The following is a 15127-nucleotide window of genomic DNA, read 5'->3' as shown; positions in this document are numbered from 1 at the left end:
CACGGCCCTGGGCGTGGCAGGGATGCCGGGCCGGGCCGGCAGATGGCGCCGGGAAGCCGCCGGGAGCGGCAGGTGGAGGGAGCGGAGAGGAGGAGTGCGCGGCCTGCCCGCGGTTTCACGGGGGATGTGGGGTGGGAGCCGACCATCGCTACCCAAGAGTGGTCTCTGCCCCGTCTCCCTCTCCGGCTGCGCCGCGGAGCCCCCAGCCCTGCAGCTGTGATCAGCCCTGGGAGCGCAGCGCCTTCCTCCCGAGCAGGACCCACATGCAGAGCAGCATCCCGCAGCCGCAGCTCCCCAGACTGCCACGGGTAAGGACTGCAGTCCTCAGAAGAATAAAAGATACCTCAGATCAGTGAATCCTACCCGCTGCAGTGGGATGCTCTTTTGCAACGTGGCTGAATATGCTCCAGGAGTCCTCCAAGCTTTTGTTTGGGAGGTGCAGTGCTTTGCCCTTGTTTGTTATGCCGCATATTACATTGGTCACCAACAGGGAGCAAAAGAGCTGGTGCATCTGCCCTGTCTCAGAATGGTGGAGCTCTCCCTGCAGCTCTGGGAGGTCTGCTGAAGCAGTTCCTGAGCTACCTGGGAAGGTGGATGAGGGCCCAGAAAGATGTAGGGCAGCAGTGACCGCCAGTGTTTTAGGACTCTGCTTGTCGTGAGTTGGCATTATTAACCATAAATTCCTTGTCATTCACTCACATTTCCATTCTGGTTTCAGTTCAGCTGAGCATTCCCAGCTCCTCCCATGTGTAACTCCAGCCTGATAAACTCCATATTATCTCCACCTGAGTGGTGCCTTCATTTCAGTGCGTGTGAAAAGGAAGGGAAAGATAAGAGAGGCGGAAAGAATAGAGCCATAGAATCAGAGTAGTCTGGGTTGGAAGGAAGATTCTACATCACCTAGTTCTAATGTCCTGCCATTAGCGGGGACACCTTCTACTAGAACAGGTTGGTCAAAGCCCCATCCAGCCTTGGCCTTGAGCATTTTCAGAGATGGGGCTGCCACAATTTCTCTGATCAACTTGGTCCAGTGCATCATTACTCTCACAGTAAAGAATTTCTTCCTAATATTTAATTTAAACCTACTTTCTTTCATTTTGAAGCCACTGCCCCTTGTCCTATCACTACATGCCTAAAGAGTCCCTATCCAGCTCACTTGTATGCTGCCTTTAGGCTCTGGAAGGCCTCTATAAACCGTAACCCTGTCTTCACCAGTCTGAACAACCTCAGTTCTCTCATCCCATCTTCACAGAAGATGAATGAAGTTGAATGTGATAAATTATACACACAGTAAGAACATAGGTAAAGCCAACAGCATGAGCAGAGAAATGAATAAATAATTCTTTGTTGTTGACTAGGCTCAGACGTTGACCACATATTCCAGGCAGAGAAATGTGTGATTGCGGCTTGCAAAGCAATCACATGGAGACAAGAGATTTGCAGGGCAGAGTTGCTCCTTGGAGAGAGAGAGAGCCCAAGGCCGAGCGCCTCTCCGCCTGTTTATTTCTTACTTTTTATACATTTGTGGGTCTGGTTGTGGATTGGCTTCTGGGGTTACCATCTCTCAGCCCAGTGGCCAGACCAGCTGTCAGTTACAATTGTTTTTAGGTTAGAAATATGTAAACAAAGGACAGGGAATGAAAAACAAAAGATTTTTTATATTCCCATATGTGAGAAAAGTGAAAACTGCTCTTAATATTGTGTAGAAGCTAAAGAATCTGACTCCATCTTATGAACAAGTAGAAGGTTTAAAAAAAACACAGAAAAACCAGGGTGACAGAAATGGGTGAAAGTAGCTTGTCAGTGGGTCAGAAGACACACAACGAGACATTGTGTTCTTCATACAATGTGTGGTTTCACCAGGGAACATCTTGCTGCAGAGTGCTGTGAATGTCCACATTTTATATGCTTCTAAATCTCTTTCAAGAGCTATGTGTTTGCTGGTGAATGGGAGGGGGCACTGAAGGAGCATCATCCACCTGCTCTGTTCTTACCCTCTTCTCAAGGTGTCTGCTGCCAGCCTTTCCAGAAACAGAATGATAGCTTACACAAACCTGTTTTCTGACCTAAAACAGCCTCTTTCTTTTTTTTTTTTTTTTTTTTTAAATTATTATTATTATTTATTCTGGTGCTATTCTTTACATGGAAGAAGGGCCAATGAGCAACTTAGGAAATAAGTTATTGTGGAATATTTTGTTTATGAGACATCCTATTTAGAGTTAATGACTTTCACAAAGGACTGTGCCATTGTGCATTAGCTAGCTGCGCTTCTGGCAACTGTTTTAGCCAGGGAGAACATCAGTGCATTGAGTGTTTGCTCCCAGGAAGGCTGGCGTGTGGGCAGAGACACAGCCTGCACACAGAGCCCTGCATTTGGCCAGAACAGTATGGTTCATTACATGATGTGCATCTTCCTCACTGCCTCTCCCAGCTCAGCCTGTTAGCTTATATCTTTCCCCTATAATCCACTGTCATTCTCATTAAAACTACCATCACTTTTTCCTGGTCTATCTACAATCGGTCTTTCATTGCTCTAAACATCATTAAAAATGCCATTTACTGTTTCAAAAGGTCAAGTGCTCAGCCTGGATCTTCTTCTCCTATGTCAGGAATTACCAGTTACACCTCTTGAAGCAGAGGGCTCATTTCCCTGAGATTTCCAGAAAACATTTCATTCTGATCCATGACCTCCATTTCAAGCTCCATATAAACATGCATTTATTTTGTTTCTCTCTCATACACATTTGTCTAAGAGAGGGAGATGTGTTTTGCACACAGTAAATGAACCCATGTTCCTTTCTGCAACCATCTCCACAAGGTGACACAGCACATCCCAGGCTTTGAGAGCAGACACGAGGGGCCACGACAGAATGTCTGGTATTGAGGATAGGTGAGCAGAAGTTCTGACCTCTGGGGAAGTGCAGACTACCTATTTGCAGAATGGTGCAAGGATTTTTGATGCACAGAGTCTGGATTGGGGCTATTAAGTGCAAGCTCTCCACAGGGTCCTCCTTCAAGGAGGTCAGTGAACTGTTCCACGGATTTAGGCTGCACTGGGGACTTGGACAACTTGAGCTGCCTGTGCTGGGAGCCAGCTATGGTGTCTTTTGGAGCAGGGCTGGTGGTGTCTGGGCAGCACCATGGGAGTACCTTGCTTACCCAGGCCAGCCAAAGAACAGAGATGCAGAGTCACAGAGAAATCCTGTGCCGGCAAGTACTGAACCACACTGTCCCGCCTGACCGGCTATTGGGAAGAGCCAATTAGCATATTTTAATGCAACTGATTAGAGCGTGGTCACACAGTCTGGGTGGTGGGAGATTTTTGAAGCAGATTTGAAAGTATAAGCATGCAGACACCAAACCACGAGGGAGCTTGCATGGGGGAGAGATAATTTCCCAGCGTAGTAGCTGTGGCCCCAGTTTCTCAGCTATTCCCAATGGCAAGCTGCCTTCAAAGACCCCTGAGAAGGCCCGGGGTGAGCGCTTGAAAATTAAGAAATTAACTTTTTTAATTAACGGAACTGAGGTGGCTGGTGTGATGCCGGCTCAGCTTGTGCTGCAGCTCTCCCAGCTTCTCCTTTCGCACAGCCCAAGCCCCGTGCTGTCCCGTGGGAAGGGAGAAGCGCCTTGCTCGGGGCCGCGGGTCCCCGGCAGGCAGCGCCCAGGGGAGGGCCCAGAGCTCTTGTTTGTGCGGTTGTGCCGGCTGGCAGCGGCTGTGTGCGGGAGGTGCCGCCCTCACCCGGCTCTGGCAGCGGGCCGCGGGGCAGCCCGGCGTTCCCTGGCCGGGATGGGGCTATCCGGCCCGGGGGCGCGCCCGCAGCTCCCCCGCCCATCGATGTGAGCGCTGCGAGGAGCTGCCGCCGACAGGGAGCTCCGTTTCCTTAGTTACGGCAGGCAGGAGATATTCCGGGAAGGAGGCTGGCAGCGCTAGGAAAGGCCGGTGTGGGGAGGGACGGCCCTGCGCGGGGCTTCACCAACCCCTTACGCCGTGCCTGGGATCCGTTTCCCGGCTGTCCGCCCGGTGCCCCGGAGTCCGGATCGAAGGAATGCCGGGAACCCACGGCCGGGGCTGGAACTGGCACAGAAGAGCTGCAGTGCCGTGCCAGGAGGAGTCCAACCAGCACCGCGGGGTGAGCATCGCTCCGACCTCCGCAGGTGTGAGCTTCCATCTCTTCCCAGGGGGGGAGCCCCCGCACGTCCAGAGATGAGAGGAAAATCATTCCTGCTTTTGCAGCCTGAAAATAATGTAATGCCCTCCGAGGAAATAAGTAATTCTGTCCCAGAAGCGGTTTGCAGATAAGAAGGTCTGGGACCACATGCAGGACTGCGCTATGCCATTTTGTGCTTTTGCCCATTTCAAGCCTTACCTCCCCGGTTCTGTATCCAGGCCTGCCCATGGAGCCCTGCACTGGCTCCCACCCCTGCACCAGGGAGGGCAGGGCTCTCTTCGACGTTTGCCTACAGGTAACCATTTGCCACGGGCTCGCATGCTGTGCTCACCACACTCCAGCTGGCCCACTCATCCTGGTGGGGAGCGGGCAGCATGGGGATATCCTGGCAGTGCCATGTGCCATGCCAAGCTGGGCTGTCAGCCAGGGACACAAACACAGTCTAGCTGGCTCCAGGCACAGACATCAAGGACTAAAGGGTGTTTTGATTCCCTGACCCTTCAAGTTTGCCGCTGGTCTGCGCAAATTGCAATGTTCCAGTTTCACAAGCATCAGCTCCACAGGGATATTCAAAGGCACATCTCCAGCTAAAGGCCACACCTTTGCCAGTATTTGGCTCTGAAGCTCAGAGACACTGGTGCTGCCCAAGGGTAAACCAACAACTTTTTAAAAAAACATAGACGCAATAACCTTTTTCTACAGATGTCATTCTCAGGAACAGTTGCGCCATCTTGCTCAAAGGTGTCTAGGCAAATTCAGCCTGAGCCCTTCAGTCTGCCTGGAGAAATTCAGCGTAAATATTAAAGCCTTAAATGGTGGAAAAGAGGAATTATGATTGGCAGATTCATAAAGAAAGCAGGATGCAGTGCTACAGCCCCAGCTGCTGAGCAGCTCCCCATGTCTCATCTTCCTGCTGCCTCTGGCTGCAGCTCCACGTCTCTCCTGCACTGCTGCAGGGTTATAAGCAATGCAGGAAGGAGGTATTGTGCTCCTTCATGCACAGAGCTGCAGATGAGCCACACACTGCTCAGGCTTCTCGGGCGTGTGGAGGACTTAACCATGGGATGCCTGAGCCCCTGTGAGACTGCACACATAAGGCTCTTGGGCCAGAATTGTGGTAACTGAGACCCAGTACATAACAGAAAATGAAGGAGTTTTTCCTCCCTTTGGGGGCTGCTCTGTGTTTCCATTTTTTGTTTACTATTCTATTCTATTCTATTCTATTCTATTCTATTCTATTCTATTCTATTCTATTCTATTCTAGCTAGGCACAGTCTGAGCCAGAGGCAGGAAGAAACCAGTATCTCCGGGGAATGACTTACATACAGGCTAGGTTTGTCCAGCTTTGTGTGTTCCCTGATGTCTTGGCAGGCCAAAGGAAGGGGAGAGGGTGTTTCTTTGGGACTGGGGCATCTCACCAGCAGCAAGGTTGCCAGGTCCTCTCAGAAGTCAACATTTCCCAGCAGTGTTTGCCAATTTAAGTGATCAAACACTTTGGCCTCCAGTTCAGTAAGTCAGAGAAGCCACAGCTTATGAAAAGTACTCTTTACTTGCCCAGAAGTAGGGGATCAAATATTGGGGACTCAGTGGCAGATCAGTCATGAGGCAATTTAAAAAATCCCCGTGGATTTGTTTCTCCCACAACCTCCCATTACTAAGCTGGCATGGTCATCTCTGCTCTATCCTGAGGCAGACTGTGTCCCCTGACGCACGGCAGCAGTCAAGGTCTCCAGTCACGCTCCAGGACTGGCACTGGCTTGTCTGGAGTGAGAGGGCAAGCTGTGTGGCTTCTGCTTGTCATACATATGGCTAAAGAAGATAGCAGTGAAAGAGATTTGGAATTTTTTTTTTTTTTTTTTTTTTTTTTTTAATTCAGCTGTTCCCTAAAGTTTTAGGCACGTGTTGTTTGGGCTATGGTAGCTCCTGGTTGGAGATAAAGGTCTCATTTATATGATACTCATTTACATGAAACCTAAGTTGTATCAAAAGATACAACATGTATCAATATGTTGTAGCCAATCTGTTCTCTGCACCACGCTCCAGCAGACCAGAAGTCAGCTGAGGGCTACCTCAGCCTTGGGGAGCCAAAAAAAAGGAAGACACCACAGGGGACACAGGGCTTTCACCCCTTGGTTCCTCATGGTCTGTGAGCTGTGCCAGACATTTCCACTAGCAGTATGAATGAAGATTCTTTGCTGGCAGCTGTTATATTATGTTCATTTCCTGATGCTTCTCCTGTGCTTGTGAGACTGGAAGGTCCTTTACTTAAATGACTGGAGTTTAACCACTGGACTGTGCTTCTTCAGCCCAAAATGACCCTTCAGAGGATGCAGCAGAACAACACTGTTTACTCAGCATCTGGAGAAGTCATGAATGTGGGACTCCAGGTCCCCACATGAGGCGGGAGCAGTGAAGCACTTGGCATGTCAGTGAGGCTTCTCTTCAGTCACTTTCTGGTGACTGTCCCCTGGTAGCCCACTTGCAGCTGCGTCTCTGACCATCACTTGAGAACAGTGCTGGCCGTGCAAGACACCAGTACTGCAGCCCTGAGGGTGCTGCGGGCGGTTTCTCCAGCACAGAGCGCACTGCCTGCGTTCTCACAGTGCAGAAATGGGAAGCGGGCTGGGATGCTCATGGAATACAGGGCTTTCAGCGCCCCTTTGCATTTGGTGGGTCAGGTTCCTCTCTCTCCTGCTGGTCATTCCTGATGAAGGCAGAGACTGCAGGAACAAGACCCCTAGGAAGTTTCTTAGCTACCACCCCTGCTGCCACCCCTGCCAAGCATCCGAGCAACGCTTCATCAAGGGGAGAGGTTTTGCAAACGGTGTTGAGGTTTTGAATGCACCCACCCACCCGCCCCTACCACCGCGGGGGCTGACCGCCCGTGTGCCCCACCGCCCCCGGGGCACAAGCCGGGCAGCCCTCCCGAGGAGCCCGAGCGCCGCGGAAGCTGCTCGGAGCGGCGGGCGCAGCCTCACGCCCAGAAATAGCCAGAGACGCGCAGACCCCGCACCCAGGCGTTCTGCCGCCGCCCCGCCGCCCGCTCTCGGCTGCGAGCGCCGGGGCCGCCGCCTCCTCCCCGCACGGATGCCACGGGGAGCACGGTAGGCAGAGCGGCGGGGGCTGCCCGACCCCGCCTCGGGCTCCCCACGCGGGGCCCGGAGCTCCGGCGGCGCAGGCCCCGAGGCCCGGCACCGGTGAGGAGGGGGAGCGGCCCCGGCCCCGGCCCCGCGGACCGCGGCCTCTCCGCCGCAGCGGGGCGGGCGGGGGGCGGGGCGGCGGCGGCCCCGGCCCCTTCCCCTTCCCCCGCCGGGCCCGGGCCGGTGCCGGGCAGCCCGAGGCGGCCGCGGGGAGGGGAGGAGGGAGGCGGCGGGCGCAGGGCCCGGAGCGAGCGGGGCCGGGACCCCCCAGCAGGTCAGTGCGGGGCGGGAGGCGGCGGCGGGACGGGCTGCGGGGCTCGGCCGGAGCGGCAGCGGGCTGGAGGCCCGGCGGGCAGCGGGGCTCCAGCGAGGGGGACCGGGGCGTCCCTGGGGTGCAGGAGGGAGCCGGGGGCACGACCCGGTGGTTGGAGTGGGGAGGAAGCCTGCGTGGGACTGACCCCGGCCCGCCCACGCCGGGCTGCGCCTGCCGGGTGCGACTGCGGCGGGGATGCTCGCTGGGCGGGTAAGCCAGCATCTCCTCGGGCAGCCCTGGGACGGCTCGCCAGGGCCGTTCTGCGGGCCCGGGAGGCACGGACGGGCTTGGGTCGCTGGTGTGGGAGATTTCTGAGTACTCGGCTCTGTTTGGACGATGTTTGCCCGCCTTCATCTCGGACCGTGTACCAAAGTGTTTGTAACTGATGCTTGCGTCTGCTCGCCTGATGGGTGGCTGAGGCCCAGCAGGGCACAGGGGCTTCCCTGGGCTGCTGGAACAAGTTGGTGGCAGGAGCAGGGAGCGAGCCCCAGCCCCTCGGTGTCCTCTCCCAGCGCACATGCACTGGCCTGCGCCACTGGCCTGTGATGTGAGATAAAATGCCACCCCACCGCTGTGTCATGTCATGGCTTTGCTCGGTCCCCACGTCATCCTGGCCACAGAATCCTCCTTCTGGGAGCTACACCTGAGGGTGTTAGATATGCTTTGTGCCGGCAGGGGAGAGGAGGGGGAACCTTTCCCCATTTCTCCATCCAGTTTTGTTATACTAATGATTTTGAGCGGACTGGTAGGTCAGGGCGATCTAATGCTCTGACCAAGCTGCTCTTCCCCAGTTTATAACTTCATCCAGATTTGTCCATGGATGAAGGCCCTGCCTTCTTGTTTGCTTGCTTCCCCATCCTCACTAGCAGCAGCCGTGCTGCACAGTGGGTTTGCTATTCAGAAACCTCCTGAACAGAAGGAGTGTTTTCCAGGAGAATGAGAGAGAGAGAGAGACCTTTGTCTAGCTGACAGACATTATTTCTGCATGAACATCTTTTTCCTTTTAACTGTTTAGCCACCATCTCCAGGACTGATGTACATGCCAGCCTTTTCCCCTTTCAGAGAGTTCACGGGGGAGTAGGGTGTGAAGGGAAAACTGGGTGGGGAAACGAGGTATGAGAAAGCACTTTGCCCCATGTGGAGATTTACAGTTCTGTAGGACCGGTCAGGCTGCCTGTCTGAGCAAAAGAGAGATAACAAAATATGCCATTTGGGAGAAAAGGTGCTGTTGTAGTGGTTTGCAGTATTTATTCAAAGGGGAGAGGGGAGAAAAAAGGGGAAAAATAGGAAGCAGAAAGACTGACTCTGATACCAAACCAGAGCCTTGGCCTCGCTGCCTTCCCTGCTGCCCTACAAAGTGGTGGTCATTGCTGGGCAGCAGATGGAGAGGGAGGCAGAAGCAGCTCCTTCAGGAAGGATTTGTCAAAAGTATCCTGGCAAAGAGCCACTGGCAAACAAGTAAGTAATAAATAAAAGCAGGGAGGCCACCAGCACCCCTGCAGCCTCTGATTCCATAGCACATATGGGCTTTTCTGGCTTTCCTGTGAGCTTAAACCTCTGCCTTCTTCTCATGGTTCCATCCTGGCTCCCGAAACTCCATTCCAATTCAAAGCTTTCCCTGAGGTTAACTGTTTCATCTCTGTTTTGGTGGCTGCTGACAGTGGTAGGCATAGGGTGGTCCTGTGCAGGATAGAAATAGTGGTGCTTGCTGGGGATGCTGATCAGGGGTGTGTGTAGGCCCTTGCAGGTAAATACCGTCCTCCTTCCATGCAGAGACTTCTGGCCCACAGCAACATAAGGCAGATTTCAGCACATATTCAGAGCCTGCATCTGCAGAACTGTGAAAGGATGAGTGTCTCTGCTTTAAAATATTCCTTGCAGGAAATACTCTCATCTTAAGAGACTTAAGAGACTTCAAGAGCTTTCTGAAAACACAAAGAAGAGGGAGAAATGTTTCTAACACCCACAAGTGAATTCAATTGATATTAAACTAATCAGTCACCCAAACTCCTTGGCAAACATCAGCGTGCTGTGCAAATGCTGACTCCACTACGAGTCCTACAAATGCCAAAGCCTTCTACTGTTGTCGCTCCTGTGTTTCTTACTTACTTTAGTTGCTGTAAATACATTTTGTACTTAGCCCTAAGTTTGAAGAAAACATTGAATTGCTGATGCGCTGTGCGCAGAGCAAAAGCAGGTTTGCTTTGAGATTATTTCAGAAGCAGCTCTAGTACTAATTTCCTTCAACTATGGTTTAAACACATTCAGTCCCTAACTAGCTGTCACAAGAGAACTTAGAGCTTTAAAAAGATCCCACTTCGCATTTATCTGCACTTTAAGGTGCCTAAATATCCTTTCAAAGCTTGTTTGAAGTTACTGCTTCAAATGAGTCTGAAACTAGTAATTAGGCTGTGATCACACCTTGTTATTAGGTGGGGACAATGTCAGCAGTTTGCTCACGCTATTACTGCAACAATGGGACAGACAGAGCGGGGCACAGCCCTTCCCATCACCGGGGACACTATTGTTGCTGGTTAATGGGTGAGAAAGGGCACAGCAAGTCCCCCTGGGTCTCTCTGCAGAGTAGCTTGGAGGGGGGCACAGACTTACATTTCCTAGCCTGCTGCCCTGGTCCCCGTGTCACCCTCACCCAACATAATGTCCTGCCTTTGAGGAGCATGAACACCATTGTATAGAAGCATTTCAACACCGGAAAAAGTTTTTAGTTCCAAGCAGAGTCCCCACGAGAAGCTGGGGTTACCATTTTGACCAAGGAGGGGCTCCATGCAGTCATAGTTTGATCTTAAATAAAGATGTGTTTAAAATGGAGTACTGGAGCAGAGAGATTCAGCGCTCCTGTTCAGTTGGGAGCATGTGAAAACTTTGGGTGACCTCATTTCCCCCTCACCAGCACCAAAGTCTTGTGTCTTGTCATCAGCAGATTTGTAGGTGAACAGGGAGGAAGGCAGGATCTGAACAAAGACAAGCTCCGCTGCACCCCCAAGTGCTAAAAGGCAGCTTTTAGCTGTGAGAGGTGGAGAGCTATGTCATCATGTAATTTTGGGTTTCTCTAACAGACATAGGAAAGTGTTCTGGCCCTGCTTCACTGGAGGACACTTTGTTATTATCTGGGAGCTGGTGGTTGGAGATAGCTGGGGCAGGAGGTGAGGGAGGTTGAGACAATGAGCCCCTAATGTGCTGTGTTGGACGGGCAAGGGGAGACCAAAATTCAGAGAAGCTGGGGGTGTGGGAGTTAGGGCAAACAACAGTTTTGGAAATGTAGCTGGGGAGTGGCTCCCAGTTGTTGCCCAAAGTGAGCCTGTGGTATCCTGAGGCAAGGTCTGGGGCTTCTGCATTGGCCAAGCCAAGGTGACCCTGTCAGAGCAATCCTCTTGCTGTACTACCCGTGCAGCAAGGTGATCCACACTAAGATGACGCACCAGGGAAGTGGCTGAGGTGCTGAGATCCTTTGAGGGCTGGCAAGCTGGAAGGTGACTCCTGAGGCATGGAAGTGGCTGGCCATGGACCACAGGCATCTGTGCAGCTAGCATCCCAGCCAGCATTGAGACAACCTCTAGTAACACAGGGCTTGGGACACACCTGGCTGGAGGATCTGGTTCCAACAGCAGGTTGGGATGGTCTTCTTGGCATGGCAGTGGTTTGGAGCAGAATGTTCATACTTTGAGATACTCAAAACCTGCCTGCACGTGGCCCTGAGGAACATCGTCTAGGTGACACTGCTTTGAGAAGGGAGGTGGGACTATGGGGAGGTGGGACTGTGTGACCTCCCTTCAGCCTCAGTGCTTCTGAGCTTATTTGTCCTGTTTTCTGACAAATTCAGTCCCCATGGGATAATCCCCAAGGCAGCATTAGAGAAATGACCAGAAGTTGAAGTTGGCCTAGCTTCTCTTTGTCTGCAAGCGATATTCCAGAGGTCTCTACAACACTAGGAGACCTCCAGGGCTTGCAGGCTCCAGGCTGGGGGACATGCACTGTTCGTTGTATTTCTGGGCTGCTTTTCTCAGGGAGGCAGAACTATGTGGAAGTATAATGGCAAAGAGGACAGAAAAACAAATCAAACTTTATAGACTTCAGAGTAAACTTGGTCTGTGCCTTGTTTGGCTCTTGACCCGCTGCTAAACAGGATGGATGAATTAAAGTCAGGACTTAAGTTAACAATCAGAAAGCCACGACCTAAGTACCTGTTTCTAATCTCACTGTGTTTGTTCTTCTGCTCTTTTCCTAAGGACAAGCTGATTCTCAGTGATGAGCATGATGTGATGCTTAGGGCTGAGCAGGAGGCTGCACTGTGCTTAAGTGAGTGGGTTTATAGCTAACATATGGGTTTTTAGATACTTAATATCTATATTTCTTGTATTACAAAATGGTGAATTATGCATTTCTTACTAGATAACAATTATTTATTATAAATTTGGTCCAGCTGTATTTCAATGGAAAATGTATTCCAATGGAAATTGCAGAATGTGAACATTAAAAAGGTGGTTTCTGTTGGTTAAATAAAACTGCTTGAAATGTTTGAGTCCACAAAATAAAAGAGAATAAGTTTATGAAGACATTATTTATATATGTAATGAATTTAACAATACTCTACTGCTATACCATATTGTATTATTATAATACCAAATCATAAGAACAAAATTTTATTATAGGAGATACAAAATATAGCCTGTTATATAACCTGATTATTTTTTAACATTTAAGAATTCAGAACTGGTAGAGATTATCCTCTCACAGTTCATCTTCATTAGGCTTTGAAAGGGAACTGGGCTTTCCTGCATTAACCTGCAGTAATTTTTCAGAACTTTTACCAAACTAATCCATGTACTAAGTTAATGGAAACTTTTTTTCCCCTCTACTTTCGAAAAAGGTTGTTGTTGTCAGAGCCACTTTTGCAGTTCTTCAGGCCTTAGCTCCAGATTCTCAACCACTGAGCAGATCTGGCAGCAAGGATATACTGCATGAATTTCTATTTTTCATTGATGAGGGGGATATGAGGTCTTATCATGTAGGTTTTAATAATTTCCAGTTTTAAATTGGCTGTCTTTTTAATTTAAAAAGTTTTAAGTTCAGACAAAATCTGATTACTTTTCAGTCAGGTGTATGTTTCCAAGAATCATAATTCTTTTATTTGTTCTGGTTCCAAGTCCCCTTTATTGCTTTTTCCTTTCATATTACTGCTGCTAATCTTCTCATCAAGCAGTTTCATTTGATTTTTCTGCTGGGAGGTTTTCATCAAGGTTAATTTTCTTTTATCCAAGTTTTTAATTTCTTAAGATTTCTTCCATGAAATTTCATCAATTTCTTCCTTCTTTAAAAACAAAGAAACCCCAAACAAAGGGAGTATTGATAATAATTCCGGTAGTGGCTGTGTAACCTCCTGAGAATTGTGCATTTTAAGGACTTTCATGTTTTGTTCAGTCATTTCAGGAGTCAGAGGATGCATGTCTTTGGAAATACAGTCCTCTGATATCCTATGCATTGGGCTGGAAAAAGCCAGCCGTGGAAAACTTTAGTAACTGAACTTAAGAGAACCTATGACCACATCCTATGTCTTGTCCTGGGTACATACATACACTTTGATGACTGTAGCTTTATGTGTGCTCCAGGTTTTAGCATTCCTTCATGCTGACGGTGGTGTTTGAAGGACCAGCTGTTTATTTGGACAGTCCCTGCACAGAGTTAAACTTCAGGGGTTTCTTGCCCTCCATAATGAGAAGGTGAATTTCCAGCCCTCTTAAAAGGCATGTTGCAGTTTGTCTCAGCAGGGAAGAGATGTCACTCCACATTTCTTTGGGCCTTTTTTTTTTTTCTTTTTGGGGATGTCTTGGGGGGTTGTTTCGGTTTGTTGTTGTTGTTGCTTATTTGGAGGGTGTTTGTTTGTTTGGGGTTTTGTTGGTTTTGGTTTTGGCGGGGTTGGTTTGGGGTTATGTTGTTTTGGGTTTTGTTTGTTTTGGTTTTGTTTTATGAAAAATATCCTGGAGGCAACATAATTTTCTGTACATGTGTAGCGTTAAAAGTCCAAGCTGGGAGCGATACTCGGGGATATCCATCCAACTCCCCAGCCGCCCATGGAAGCAAAACCTTAACACCCTCCGTGCCAGTGCCGTGTCCTCTCCATCCCCTGGGGCAGGAGAAGAGCTGCAGAGGCATTGATGGGACCCTGCTGACCCTTGGCTCCGGTCCTGCTCTCTGTGCTGCAGGCTGGTGTGCTCCCTGAACACCCTGAGGAAAGCTCCGTGTTCCTCAGAGCTCACCTTGTCTGAGAGGTAGAAAGCAGGGAGGGTGTTGGTGTCAGCAGGTATCTCGGCCCGCCTGAGCAGAGCTAAGCGGGGTGGATGGGTCTGTGGCCACGGCCTGAGCGTGACCAGCCCGGCGCTCTGCACGGCGCTGTGGGAGCTCCCGGGTTCAGTCTGGTCCTGCGGCTCATTTAGCACTGCGTCTCTCCGTGACATGGTGAGCATTAGGAGGAGCCTTTCCAATGCCCTCCTGTGGCTCCTCACACCTGGCTCTTGTTACTTCTTGGTCCCCTCCCTCCAGCATGACATCTGTGTGTCCTGTGACAGAGCTGTGCTGCCAGAAGCATGGAAAGCAGCTGGGCAGGGTTTGGAGACCAGTGTGTCCCGCAGGTATCGGGGTATCCCCAGGGAAAAAGCAACAGTGTGTAATTCAGCTTCACTCAAATGTTGGTGCCCCCCACTCTGGGCTGCCTGTTTAGAGCTGTGCTCACCCTCCCAGAGCTGTGGTGGTCATAAGGATGTTGGGATGAGCAGCCAGAACCTCCGTAGCATCTGTGGTTGAGATTTTTGTCTCTGGTGAGTACAGGTGTGCTGCTGGCAGTAGTAAAGCAGAGGGGTGTTTCACTGCATGATGTGTCCATGCTTTACTGGAAGAGCCTGTTGCCCAGGGAGCCAGCCTGGGAGGTGGCAGCTCTGCTGAGGTCTCATGCATTTGCACCTTGCATTTTCCCAAAGTGGCTGGAGGTGTTTCCAGGTGGGGAGATGCTTCCCAGAGCAGGGACAGCAGCTATGAAGCATGGTGAGCACCAAACTGCCCCTTCCATCCGTCACATAGCGGATGAGGAGGTGGAGACCCTCACTCATTTAGTAAATGCCTTGCTGGTGCTGCAGAGGCTGAATGTGGGATCAGATTCTCGGGGTGCTCAGTGCAGAGCCACAGCACATGGTGGCAGGTTGGGATGTGCTGGGTGGGGATGCAGGAAGGGAGAACAGCATATACAAAGCCAGGCATAAAGAAGGAGCCTTGTCTGGGACTGGGCCAGCATACCCAGCCGTTCCACAAATACCTCCATATCAATGCTGCATCCCCAATCATCTCTTTTGAAATGGACAGAGCCTGTCTGATTCCTAATTGTGGCAGGACCTCAATAGCTGCTGGGCTGTGGAGAGGCTTGCCGTGGCTCTTGCTGGGACACTGATCCCTGCAGGGTGGAGAGGATCAGAGAGAGAGATGCCATCCTGCTGATA

The 15127-nt window shown here is 50.8% G+C and overlaps 1 protein-coding gene across 5 annotated transcripts in view; it reads left to right on the top strand.

Annotated features, from left to right (window-relative positions):
• The first annotated feature begins 7165 nt into the window (after positions 1 to 7165).
• Positions 7166 to 15127, top strand: part of TMEM63C (transmembrane protein 63C) — a 32199-nt gene continuing 24237 nt past the window's right edge. The window contains exon 1 of one of the 5 annotated variants that reach the window (XM_040067350.1): positions 7166 to 7273. The gene's annotated coding sequence lies outside the window, so the exon portion shown is untranslated. Of the gene's footprint in view, positions 7274 to 7343; positions 7367 to 7489; positions 7584 to 7814; positions 7833 to 15127 lie in introns of those variants that run through there. The other 4 variants (XM_040067351.2, XM_040067349.2, XM_040067353.2 and 1 more) reach the window with 4 other exon arrangements.

The sequence above is a fragment of the Hirundo rustica genome, chromosome 6, assembly GCF_015227805.2.
Source record: "Hirundo rustica isolate bHirRus1 chromosome 6, bHirRus1.pri.v3, whole genome shotgun sequence".
Taxonomy (NCBI): domain Eukaryota; kingdom Metazoa; phylum Chordata; class Aves; order Passeriformes; family Hirundinidae; genus Hirundo; species Hirundo rustica.
The sequence above is the reverse complement of the archived record's forward strand: the minus strand, read 5'-3'. Positions and strand labels throughout refer to the sequence as shown.